Source organism: Lepisosteus platostomus, chromosome 3, assembly GCF_059453375.1.
Source record: "Lepisosteus platostomus isolate fLepPlt1 chromosome 3, fLepPlt1.hap1, whole genome shotgun sequence".
Classification (NCBI taxonomy): Eukaryota; Metazoa; Chordata; class Actinopteri; order Semionotiformes; family Lepisosteidae; genus Lepisosteus; species Lepisosteus platostomus.
This window is the reverse complement of record NC_142613.1, coordinates 38,006,881-38,020,072: the sequence shown is the minus strand read 5'-3', so window position 1 is coordinate 38,020,072 and position 13,192 is coordinate 38,006,881. Positions and strand designations below refer to the sequence as shown.

The following is a 13,192-nucleotide window of genomic DNA, read 5'->3' as shown; positions in this document are numbered from 1 at the left end:
TCACTCCTGTGCTCACAAGATTACCAGCGTTCGTAGCACGTATTTCTATGCATTCCTGTGTTTACAACGTTGGCATTGTTCCAAAAACACGCACATTTTCCTTCCTCCCTATTTGCTGGAGATACAGTAGCTTTTTTAAATACAATTGGTCACTTGCGTCCGTAGCACGCATTCCTATAGAGTGGTATAGAATAACAGAGTATATATTGTGTCCACTGAAGTATTAGCGTGCACTGTATCGTAGTACGTAGGCTGCGTATTCGACACGTATTAAAATACAAAATGAATGAAAACCCGTCCCGATTTTTCAGCGCACACGACACAGTTCCAGGGTCATTTGGCATACCACCTGGCGGGACTCCGCGTACCACTGCCGGTAGGCGTACCACAGTTTGAGAACCACTGCTTTAGATTACACTCTGTTCAATACAGTAAACCTTTGGTTAACAAACAAAATCTGGTAAATAGGGAGTTTTGTCTTTAAAACCAGAGATACTGGACTTTTCCTATAATAATGGGGAAATGTACAAATAATAAAGCAAGTTTACATTTCAGGAGTATCAGTTGAGCCATTTAAGGCACCATTGCCTTAATTCTTTGCACTGTAACTGTGTACAATGGGTATATTTGGTTTCACAAATTGTATATAGTTACAACACAAAATAAAAAGTTTTGTATATGTATGACAGATGAACATTTTTTAATTTATCATGTGATTACAATTTTTAAAAATGTGAAAAGATCCAGATAGGATATGTAGTGTAAGTATATATATTTCATATATAAGGGTGTGTTTTTGGGCTGAGAAATCTGTAATTTTAAGGACACCCTTTCCCCAGTTAGTCTGGGAAAGTGAGGGTTTACGGTTATTTAGTTCTATGTATATGAAGGAATAAATTACACAACCTTAACTGACAGTATATGAATGACCTTTTTGACTTAGGTAAAGCCTTTGCTATTCATATTTTAAAGTTTAAAGTAATACTAGAAACAAATCTTATTTTAAAGCATCCATGGAATCTTCATTTTTGTAACATTTTTTAAATGAATAAGCTCTGTAGCTCTCTGTCCATATTTTACTTTAAGCTACGGGTCATACAAGTATTAATTCAGATTTAAATAGGTAATCTCAACCAAGGAATGCCTAATGTAGCATATATCTATGGGTATTCTTTAAATTACACGAGGATTCTAGATGCTAAAATAGTGCATAAATAGTTAAAGCATTCTTTAACTGTCTGAACAGAAATACTCAATTAAAAAATGTAACTAGTAGCAGGAGTGTTTTGTTTGCCTTTGACGTTCTTCATTGTTTTATTAGCAAATTAGGTAATTATCAAATACAGTATTCATTAACGTTTTTATAAGTAGACCTTATATCTTTTATCATTGCTTTTGAGTAATTTAATCTTTATTTGGAGGTGGTGAACCCAGTTCAAAGTTCAGAAAGTCATCCTAACTCACAGTAAAAAGGTGTCCTCTAATTTGCCACTGAATTAGATGGTTAATTAGAGGGATTTGCTTAAACCTTGTGATTGGCAAAGGACTAGTGTTTCTTATCCAGCATTACAAAGGGGGTTCCCTCTATCCCTTTTTAGGATTCTGGGAAGAGTAAATATTTAGTAGGCACCACAACAATAGACGACAGAGAAGGAAATGAAAGTTTCGCTAGATCCCATATGGGTAGAAAACTTCAGAAGGTGAAAAGGGAGTTGTGTTATAGGGAGACATTGATTCTGCTGCATTGGTTAGCATTTCACTTTTAGAACTGTCTTGGTATGATCTGTCTTTATGTAATGCTTAAGTATCTGATCTGTTTGGGAGAACTGCAATAAAGTAACACTATGCGCTCTCAAGTCCTTTCCAGCAGGTTTGACTCCGTAATGTAGCTCTGTTGACAGTACCCTGTTTTACTAGTCTACCTACTGTCCCTAGATGAGCAGTTTACTACCTTTTGAAGTCAGTTGTTAAATATCTGTAGAAGGTGTAAACCCTCCCAAGGATAACTGTCTGACTGATGGTAAACCAATCGGATTGAAAAGTTAGATCTGTTAGGCTTGAGTGAGGGGCACCACAGTTTTTTATCTTAATGTACCATTGATGCTGAGAATGTTCCCATTCTGTGAGCACAAGCCACCAAATCCCAGATCAGTGGTGTGATTTACAATGCCTTGTAAATCCTAATGGTGTAGTGCTGTAATTGCTTTTTAAAAGATGAAGAGCACAGCCAATGTGTTACATTACCATAAATAGTTTGTCTCTCCCAAATCATGTGTGTCATTGACCTCTATGCCTTCCTACTTCTAAAATCTCCCCTGCCATAATATATTTTGACAGCTTCATAACATGCAGACAGGTCTTTTCTGATGATAAAAAAAGATTGCTTTTGCTGTGATTTATCAAAACACTACAAGTGACAAGTTCTAAAATGAAATGTAAAGTCATAACTTTGATTTTAATTTGGCTGAAGCCTCCATCCTTTGTGACTTACTAGATTAGTATTGAATGTAAGGCATTTTCACCATTAATAGTATAATACCGAGTAATTTTGTTATTTATTTAAAAAAAACGTCCCATACCCAAAGGTTCTTAAATGTTTCCATATAACAATTATGCAAAAGAAGCAATAGCTATGTTCAGTAATGTAGAAAATTATATAATTTGCCAATGTAGAATGCCACAATTATTCTTTATCCATATAAATGTTTAACAGTATAATGTTAGAATATTTTATTATGCATGTTTATCTAATGCTTATATTGTAACACCAAGAACTCTTTATTATAACTTTGCGAACATTTTTCTTACAAAAAACATTAATTTGAAAAAGTAGGTCAACTCTGTTTTATAGTAGGCAAGAATTTTTTGAAAAACTAATAACAGGAAGTTATGAAGTGAAATGATCTATTAACTTAAAGAAATAGGAAGAGACAAATCTGAGCTTGTTTTGCCATTTGTCTCCAGCTCTGCAGAGAGTAGTCATTGGAATCCAAATGATACTATGGAAGGAGCAAAAATATATTTTAATAATAATAATAATAATTGCTTACACTCATATAGCACTTTTCTGGACACTCCACTCAAAGCGCTTTACAGGTAGTGGACCACCACCAATGTGCAGCATCCACCTGAATGATGCGACGGCAGCCATAGTGCGCCAGAACGCTCACCACACATCAGCTATCAGTGGGGAGGAGAGCAGCCAATGGGAGCCAATTCATAGATGGGGATTATTAGGAGGCCATGATTGGTACGGGCCAATGGGAATTTGGCCAGGACGCCGGCACCCCTACTCTTTTCGAGAAACACCCTGGGATTTTGAATGACCACAGAGAGTCAGGACCTTGGTTTTACGTCTCATCCAAAGGACGGCACCTGTTTACAGTATAGGTTCCCCGTCACTATACTGGGGCATTAGGACCCACATGGACCGCAGGATGAGAACCCCCTCATTAGTGGGGGTTCTGCTGGCCCCACTAACACCTCTTCCTGCAGCAACCTTAGTTTTTCCCAGGACGTCTCCCATCCAGGTACGGACCAGGCTCACACCTGCTTAGCTTCACTGGGTTGCCAGTTGTTAGTTGCAGAGTGATACAGCTGATATTTTGATACTGATATTTTGAAGTGTTTTGTGTGATTCACCAACACTGATTTGAACTTTGTAACACTTTTATCGGTTGTGTTGCAGCTGTGTTACATCCCAGTGTGTGTTCTGTGTGTGTTTTTTCTGTTATGTCCACACTGCTGACCCTTGATTGTTCTCCCTTCCCCATTGGCCCACCATTACACCACACTTTCAGTATGACGTCATCATCAATGAGCTCTCAGCCAATCAGAACACATCTTATTCAGCCTATAACATGGAGGTTTTCAGCAAGGAGGGGCCTTTCCTTTGACTTCGGTCCTGTTTGGTTTTGGTTATCGCTTCGCTTCTGGTTATTGCTTCAGCTTCGTTTGTTGGTTTGTTTTGCTTTGTGTGTGTGTATTTTTGAAAAGCTTTTGCTTTGTTGTTTTGTTGGTTTTTTGTTAGTTTCTTTGTACTTTCGTTTGTTTGTGTGTTCATCCTTGTTTTACCATTACCTTACCCCAGTGTTACACGTTCAACTGTTGATTACTCTTGTTTTCCCTTATTTGTATTCCTGGTTCACTTGTGTTTTTGTGTGAACTTTTGTATATATGGTTAGTTTAGGTTGTTGCGTACACTTACACACTTCGTTGATTTTGTATTAGTACACTAGTTTAGTACGGGTGAGTGCCATTTGTCTTGTATGGTTTTGGGTAGTCAGTGCAGGTTAGCTAGGGTGTTGAAGACGCCGAAGACCGTGTGTTTCGGGTTTTCTTTTGTAGTCAGATTAGCTTTCCCTCACTGTCCTAGCCAGCTCCATTTTGTTTATTTTCTTTCCTTTGGCACCACTCTTGTTCCTTACCCTTGTTATCACGCTTCCTAGTCCCTCACCAAAACCCACCTGCTTCCAAAAGAATTATCCTAAATGTTACACCCCTTTACCCCTAGACACTTGGGGTCGTAACAAGCTGGACCAATACAGTACCTTGTGTAAACAGCTTTAATGTATTAAGTGGTTAATTGAAAACTGATGTAGTGTTTTTTTATTCTTTTGTTCGATTTTTTTTTATTAAACCAAGAAAGCAGCACTCAAAATACAGTAAGACAGTGTTAAATATCTGAGTTCACTTCCCCATGATGTAGTACTGTATGTCTAGGACAGAGACATACTACAATTGATTTGTGTTATTCCTCTACAGAAGTCTCTCTTTTGCAACAAACCCCCTTTAATGGAGGTTAATCCACTATAAAAACCCAGCAGCTGTTGTACAGGATGGTTTAGTGCAATGTGAACTAAAAAGTTCATTGTCAAGAAATATTAGTCGTGACTTGTGATACTGTGCCCTTTTATAGATTTTGTGTTGGATTGATTAAACTTTATTTTGCACTTAGTTAACTAAAGTGGCTAGTTGGCAAACATACATGATCATCAGAAAGAAGCTAGAAACCTACCTAAACACACTGAGACAGTGTAGATGCTAACATTGTGTTGAGAAATGTCTGAACGAGATGACAACAATCTGCTCACCATTGAGAATTTAAAACCAGGTGCTGAACAAGAGTATTCAATTTCATTTTAAGAGTGTATTGCAGAAATTGTACTTGTGCCATATTATTGAACATAGTTTTATAAACTGTTTACATACCATTTTTCCTTTTTTAAAATTTATTTATTTTATTATAACTATTTTTATGGTCAGAAAAATAATGGAGTAACTGTATTCTGCTATTCAGTTTTTTACATTCCATGTCTTCTTTAAATGTTAACTTGACAGCATGGCTTCATTTTGAACTTGCAACCAGACTTTCAACATCTTTGAAATTTTTATTAGTCTACATTCTAACTGAATTGCAAATGAAACAAAGATGGCCCTGTTCATATGGTAAGGAATAGAGGCAAACTGGAGAGATGTCCAAGAAGCTAAGTAAAGTTTCTGTGCTCTTGTAGGAAGCTTTATCTTTGTCTTAGTGCCAGCATTATAAATCACAATATTAGGAAAGAGTTTATACCCTTTGGGTCTGAACCAAAGAGAGTCGGGGTCATCATAACCCTTGAGGTAAGTCAAAATTAAATAGTTTGGTCTGTTCATATTTAAATGATGTTCAGCAAAACTTTTCATGTTCTGTTTCTTTCCATTTCTCCTTATTTTGGAAAATCATTTTGGCTAAAACGTCATCATAAAAAGTAAATAGTGTTACATGGAGGTAGGGCACATGCTTAATTTAAAGTATACACTTTTGCAATTAAAAGCATTTATCCCTTCTTCTAGGGTCTTGTGGATTATTAAATGAAATGTCGTTCCTGTCAAGTATGTTTTATATGTTCAGAGGAACAACTGCTGCTTAATGGTATATAAATGGAGTAATGTAAAATGCTATGCATTAATTGATTACTTCTCTATCTCTTGGTTTCCACAGTGAAAGGCCTTTAACATAGTTCTTAGAAATTGTATGTTTATATCTATTAGGAATTATTTTACTTCTCAGACAGCAGCTAATACACATTGTTCCACTTCTTCCTTCCATTAATTTGACATTTTTAGCCTTTGGAATATGTTAATACCTCATAACTCTTGAATGCTGGGTTCAGTTCTTGACAGGGACAACTTCTCAAAGTGTTCGCATGGGTTATCTCTGGGTGCTCATTTCCTCTGCCTTTCCGAAGACAAGACTAGATGTGGAACAGTGATGTGTACTTGGGAACATTTTCATTCTTGTCCATTTCCCTTGCTCAGAAGTGAACGATTAATATAATATTTTTAATATTTATTTTGATTGTGACGAAAGCCAGATATCTTTAAGGAGCAAAGTATAAGGCAGGAGGAACTGTGTAGCCTTTCAGGCTCAATAAAGTGAAATACACCAACTTCGATTGCAATAAGCTTATTCATTTTTTGTTATTGCACTAAACTTGATCTTTAGTTTTCCTAAAAATGCCTAATAAAACTGTGTTTGGCAGTACTGCGCTCTGCCTGAGGGCTCTCCGTGTGACCTCACTGGGTAAATGTGCACAGCAGGAGTGGCTCTGGGGAGAAGAGGCAAATCATCTCCAGAAAAATGTCTCTCCCTAACCTCTGAGAACTTGAGGGCCAGCTCTATTCCCCTCTATTCCCCACATAGAAGCTTCTTATGATAACATGGACTAAATAGACTAAATCTGTTTTAAGTAGGTAGCTGCATCAGCATGCGTAGGCTGCAAAGGAACAAGTTAAAGGTTTATTCCATGCTGAAAAGAGAAGAAAGAAAACACAATGTTTCGGCTGTGGAGCCTTCAGCTGAAACATTGTGTTTCCTAAATCTGTTTTAGGCTGTCTGATTATCTCCATTTCAAACACCGCAAACGACGGATTTGGTGGAGTTTTTACACTTAGAAGAAAAACATGCAGAACAAACATTGTAGGAAATAGTTCCTCCTGAAGTTCGAGCCTTAAAGCTACTTCTGCATAAAGCTTGGGAAAAAGAGCTTAAAAATCTCAGCAGCTCTCCTAGATGCTGTACTTCCAAGTTCTTTTAATCTACCCAGCCCATAGGGCAGAAGAAATATAATTTCCCCCCTCAGATTCTCAATTGTGAATAAGTCCTCAGCCCTCAGTCCTTCCATCCATGTGCTAACCACTTCATCCCATTCAGGGCTGCGAGGGAGCTGGAGCCTGTTCTGGCAAGCAATGGGGGGCGAGGCAGGGTACACCCTGGACGGGTATCACAGGGCAGACAAACAAAGGCAGTCACGCACACGCTCACACCAGGGCCAGTTTTCCCAGAAGCCAGTTAACCTACCAGCATGTCTTTGGATTGAAAACCGGGACACCTGGCGAAAAAGCCAGTGCCAGTGGGGAGCACTGTCTAGACTCCAGAGAGGGGTGTTGTCTCTTCTGTAAGCCCTGACTTTCCGTTAGCTTTTGCTCCCTCCAGCGTCTCTCAGTATAGTATTGATGATGGTTACTTCCCTCTACAGATGCATTTGCACATTTCTAAATATGATTCTTCGAATGCATTGTTTTTAAAGATGCATTAAGCAACCATAAAAACTGAAGGTAGAATGAGTAATGCCAGCAGCCATATCACCCTGCAACTCACAACTGGCAACCCACTGAAGCTAAGCAGGTGTGAGCCTGGTCAGTACCTGGATGGGAGACCTCCTGGGAAAAACTAAGGTTGCTGCTGGAAGAGGTGTTAGTGGGGCTAGCAGGGGGTGCTCACCCTGTGGTCCATGTGGGTCCTAATGCCCCAGTATAGTGAGGGGGAACCTATACTGTAAACAGGTGCCGGCCTTCGGATGAGATGTAAAACCGAGGTCCTGACTCTCTGTGGTCATTAAAAATCCCAGGGCATTTCTCGAAAAGAGTAGGGGTGTAACCCTGGCGTCCTGGCCAAATTTCCCATTGGCCCTTACCAATCATGGCCTCCTAATAATCCCCCTCTATGAATTGGCTACATTACTCTGCTCTCCTCCCCACTGATAGCTGATGTGTGGTGAGCGTTCTGGCGCACTATGGCTGCCGTCGCATCATCCAGGTGGATGCTGCATATTGGTGGTAGTGGAGGGGAGTCCCCATTACCTGTAAAGCGCTTTGAGTGGAGTGTCCAGAAAAGCGCTATATAAGTGTAAGCAATTATTATTATTATTATTATTATTATTTTCCATAGAAGCCAATGTTAACTCCATGTAAATATACTGTATGTGTAAACCTACTTTGCATCTTGAGATTTTACTATCATTTCGCCAAATTCAATGACAAAGTTTTTGGGGTGAATTTATTAATTGATCACATCTGTAAGAGTGTGAGAATATATTTTTCTTAAACTGTAAACTATGAGCATTACAGCATATTGATAATACAATTTGTGATTTCTGTTTAATATTAAGCTTAAAACTAATATGACAAAACATTAAAGCTCTTTTTTAGAATGCATTCTTTTTTGGTAAATTTTCAAGCATTTTTAAAATTTTTGTTGAACTTTTTAAACATTTTGGCAAAGTGTTTATTCTGCTTAAATTCACTTTGAAAATGTAAGATAGAACTTTAGCTGTAATATAGATGAGAAACACAAACATCATAGAATTAACCAAGGAAATATTCTAAACAGTTATTACAATTTTAGACTGTGGCAGTGGACTTAGTCATGAATGAACCATAAGTATGTAATGAAAAAAATATGTTCTGGACTGCCTTAGGCAGGATATACTAAGGACAATCTTTCTAGTTTTGTTTCAGACTGACCAACACAATTTAAAGTAATGATTAAAGTACTGTAGATTTGACTACATAAACTTTATATTGATTTTGTTATGGGTCTGATCATTCACAAAAACAGAATAAATATCAGCATTAGTTTTTTACTAGTGTATTTGAAAACATATTAATTTGTTATAAGCTGAGCTATAAGAGACTGGCATACTCTGAATGTTTATTTTTCTTTGAACACTGTTTGGTATAAGCTGTAAAAATTAGCTTTACAGTACAGAATTGATATAATAGTCCAGCAAGCACGACATCATGCTGTGAAAATTAAGGTGCATATTAAGGCACAAGTAATTATGAAATGAATATATTAAATACATTTCATTCTAAATGGTGATGCCAGTGAAACCCAAGAAACAAATACATCAAATTTGGAGTAACTACATCTGCTTTATGTGCAGCTTTAAACATGCTTAATGCTGTGGTTGTATCAGAAGAGGAAATGCTGGTACATTAAATGATGTTTTGCTCTGTTGTGAGACGCAGAAGAGGAACTGCAGGATTTGTGGCAGTCCTTACGGCTAATCCATTTTATTAGCCACAGTGGTATGTCTGTTAAGCTACTGCTCTATTTTGCACCATTATGGAAATCAACCCCCCAAAACTTTCTCCCCCTGCTCCCTCCTCCCTCTTCGATTTCCTCATTATAATTTGGAAACTCTGCCTTGTGGGAAACCCTGTTGACCTCTTGCATGATGTAATTCTATAAGCCTGTCAGTTATAATTTTACTCTACTGTTAATGGCTCAGAGAATTAATCCAGATCCTTAAAGAGGGCCCCAACACTTCAAGGCAAGATAGTTTTCATCTAAAATGCAAGCTGGTTTTAAAAATCCAACAGATAAATTCATTTTTAAAAACCTTGTATTAATTTTACCTCAATTTGAAACCATATTTACCCACTCATCATATAAATAGATCATAACATCATATTATCAAAATCATGTGTAACCCTGTTGTTTTTCGATGGTCTATACATTAACAATGAGTGATTGTTAGTATTGAGGAGTTGTTAGGTTTGTATTCATGCTTTTCTATGTTTACAAAAATGGTATGTTTGGGTGGTTTCGGAAAAGAAGTTCCTGTGTTCATTTGTCTCACTCAATTGACTATCTTTTGATGATGAGTGATCTTTTAATTAGCTGGCTTGCCCTGAAATGGGAAGCTAGCCTTTGTGCTAGATACTGATTTTTGTATATTTGATGCATAATGAATCTGTAATACAGTATTGCCAGTTTGTCAGCCATAAATAGCCATTGCTGATGACTGCTGTTTGGTCATTTGGCATTCATTGTGGGAGGACAGTAGATCCTGGTTTCTTCTGTTGAGCTCTTTATTGAATACTGATTCCAGTGCCTACATGGGCATCTCAGGGACTAATGAAACAGTCATGCGCAACTATTAGGATACTGAATGATGATAAAACTTCTTAATTAGTAAAAATTGCACTTTGCTTTTAAAGAAAGGTGATACAGTGTATTATATTAGGTGAATCTGAACAATTGAGGCATTCAGTTGAATGAATTGTTACCATAAAAAAAGATTTAGCTAAAATAAAATGAAAGCCTCTCCATCAGCATATATTTGTATGTTTAGCAACATGCAAATAAGCAAATCACAGCAAAATATCTAACATGATGCTCTTTCAGCTAGGTGTTCCCTGCCAAATACCAAATTAAACTTTAATTTCCAGCCTGCAGTACTCACCTAAGAGACATGTCCTCATGTTCTTGCATAAAGCAAATACATCAGCCTTTTGAAATGTATTGTCATCATTTATGAAACCAATATGGAGCCGAATATATGAACATCATTAAAATAAAATTAATCCTTTTGACATGAGGATCAAACTTGGGTAATTAGGTATACAGTAATTGAGTAGTATTATGAAAGTTGATTAATTGACCAGTATGGCATAGATAAGCAGTAGCCAATGAGCCTTTTGTTTTATTTTTTTCTTTATCTGCATTGTTTTTAAAAGCATATGTAAAATATGGTAGCATGATTCACAAAGTTAAATCTATTCATGCACATTTAAATTGGCAAAATGATTAAAAAGTAATATTAATCCCTTTTTAGGTTTTCAATAAAGGCGGTATTCTCATCTAATCGTAATACTTTGTACTCCTATTTGGCATCTTATTTGCAGTTTGCAGGTTATTTGAGTGTTTGATGTACTTAACACATTTAGAAACGCAAGTTGTAGAATCTGAGTGGTACTGTTATGTGGTGTCCTGTAGTCTTCCAACTGAAGTTTTTTTTGGCCATCTTTCGATCCTGTTACAGTATCCATTTAATTTTGATGCATGGCTTTGTGTCATAGCCAGGAGCACAAGTATGAGGAATGAGATGTTAAGTGGGTAAGCTATCTGGATCTGCTTTTTAACTCCATGATCTTTTAGAAAGCAACTTGTAAAAAGTTTACCATCTGTGTCAGGGCAGTAGATGATTGTGATAGATGAGTACGTGTATGGGTATTTATAGCATATATTTGTCAAAGAAGACAATCATCCTCCCACTGATGGTGTCTGGGCCCCCTGAAAACATATACTTTTAATAGTCAGTATTCATTCTGACATTTTTCTTTGTTAGTCAATGTCTTCAACCGCTTGACGTGATAACATTTTAATTTTAATGAATGGAATGAAACCTCTGTGTTAACACCGACAGTGGCTTTTTTACGTTATTCATTTAGCTAGCAATGCAAGATTTTTCGGTTTAAATTATAGTGTTTGAACAGATTCTGTTCCGCTGTGCTTACATGAAAACGAAAAGGCACAATTCAAGAAAAAAAGCTATGCTCTACTATGTTTGCTACTATTAACTGCACTATGTCTACAGATCGGAATTCTGCAGACATTGAAAAAATGGAAATCAGGTAATATATTACGTCTAATGTTCAGTTTTATACTTTACTTTTTAAAGTATGTTATTTGTACATTTATGTGTCAGCCATTACATTTATTACTGTATTAATAAAAAAAGTCCTTTCCTATAAATGAAAGATCTCATAAACTGCATTACGTTTTAATGAATACAAGGAGTGGCATGGGAGGTCTGTTGTACATTAATATCAACTCAGTTTGGGCCTATTTAGCAGCTGTTGAATACTACATTTGGGCTTTCTGGCAAAGATACTTCCTTAGGGAGCATGACACATTTGAATGCCACTGCTTAGTTATTCCCAGCCCAATCACATTAGTACAAGTCTCTGAGCCTAATCCCCTTTTTACTCCTGTGTTCATGCTGCTGAGTGAGAAGGCGCAGAATGAATGAATTTTACCATTCTTGCACAAGTAACAGACTGTTGAGTAAGAATGGGGAATAATACCAACCTGTGGAAGACTTTCTTCAAGTCAGAACAGATGTCCTTCACTAAATAAGAAAAGAAATGATGGAAGAGGATAGATTTGTTGCAATGCTCTCAAATGAAGTGTCTCTCAAACATTTAGATAAACCTTTTTTAGCATTTTTCAGCAGCTTTTAACTCTGCTTACTTTATGTATACCACGATTAATAATGATGATAATGATGACCGTTGTTTACCATTATCTGTATGAGCCTTTGGGCTCAGCTTCACATCTAGCCAAGTCTGGTGAAGTCCTATAAAAGAAGGGAAAAATAAATCAACTTCAGTATATAGGGGCTGTCTTTCTACAGTAATGTCAACAGGTTAAAGAACAGTTATTGGTTCTAGGTGCTTTCATGGCTTTCATGTTCTCATTTGGTGTCAGATTCACTTCAGCATGCAATAACCTGTTTGCCATCAATGTTTTTACTAAGGAGAGTGCATGATCTGTGAGTTTTTGATATGTTGCATAATTGTACCTACAACATGTAAAGCACCTTTTTTTTCCATGCTCAACTGATTTACACCATGTGAAATCCGAGAGTCCCAGAGAAATTTGACATCTCCTTCTAAAGGTACTAAAGGTTAGCGTGTGAAAGGGGCAGCCCTTGATTTATCAGTATGTGGGAGAAATTCCCAGGCTCCCATGTGTTTGCTAAGAGGCAGCAAGAAAAGATTGACTCTGGATTGCGAGGGCTGTGTTTGGGCAGCTCCTCAAAGGGAAAGCCGTCCTGATGAATAAACGTTAAATTTGTGCTCAAATAAGCTTTCCCTCTGGCCTGTCTGCCTCTGGCTTCGTTAGCGTCTCAGCAAGTCTCAGATCAAATAAGAGCTCTCTGTATGGACTGCTGGCTGTGTCCGTTTGCTCTCGAGCACTCGGACATCTTTTGTGAGTTCGAAAGAAAAAGTAGTCTGCCCGCTTGTGTCATTTCCCTTCTCAGGAAAGGTGGTGGTGGTGGTGGTCGAGGGGGTGGGAGATAGGTGGAGGACAAAGGCAAGAAGAATGCTCTTATGGACGTTACTCTAAAGCCTTGAC

The 13,192-nt window shown here is 37.4% G+C and overlaps 1 protein-coding gene across 4 annotated transcripts in view; it reads left to right on the top strand.

The window, feature by feature from the left end:
• Positions 1–13,192, top strand: part of disp1 (dispatched homolog 1 (Drosophila)) — a 123,011-nt gene that overhangs the window by 52,345 nt on the left and 57,474 nt on the right. The window lies entirely within an intron of this gene.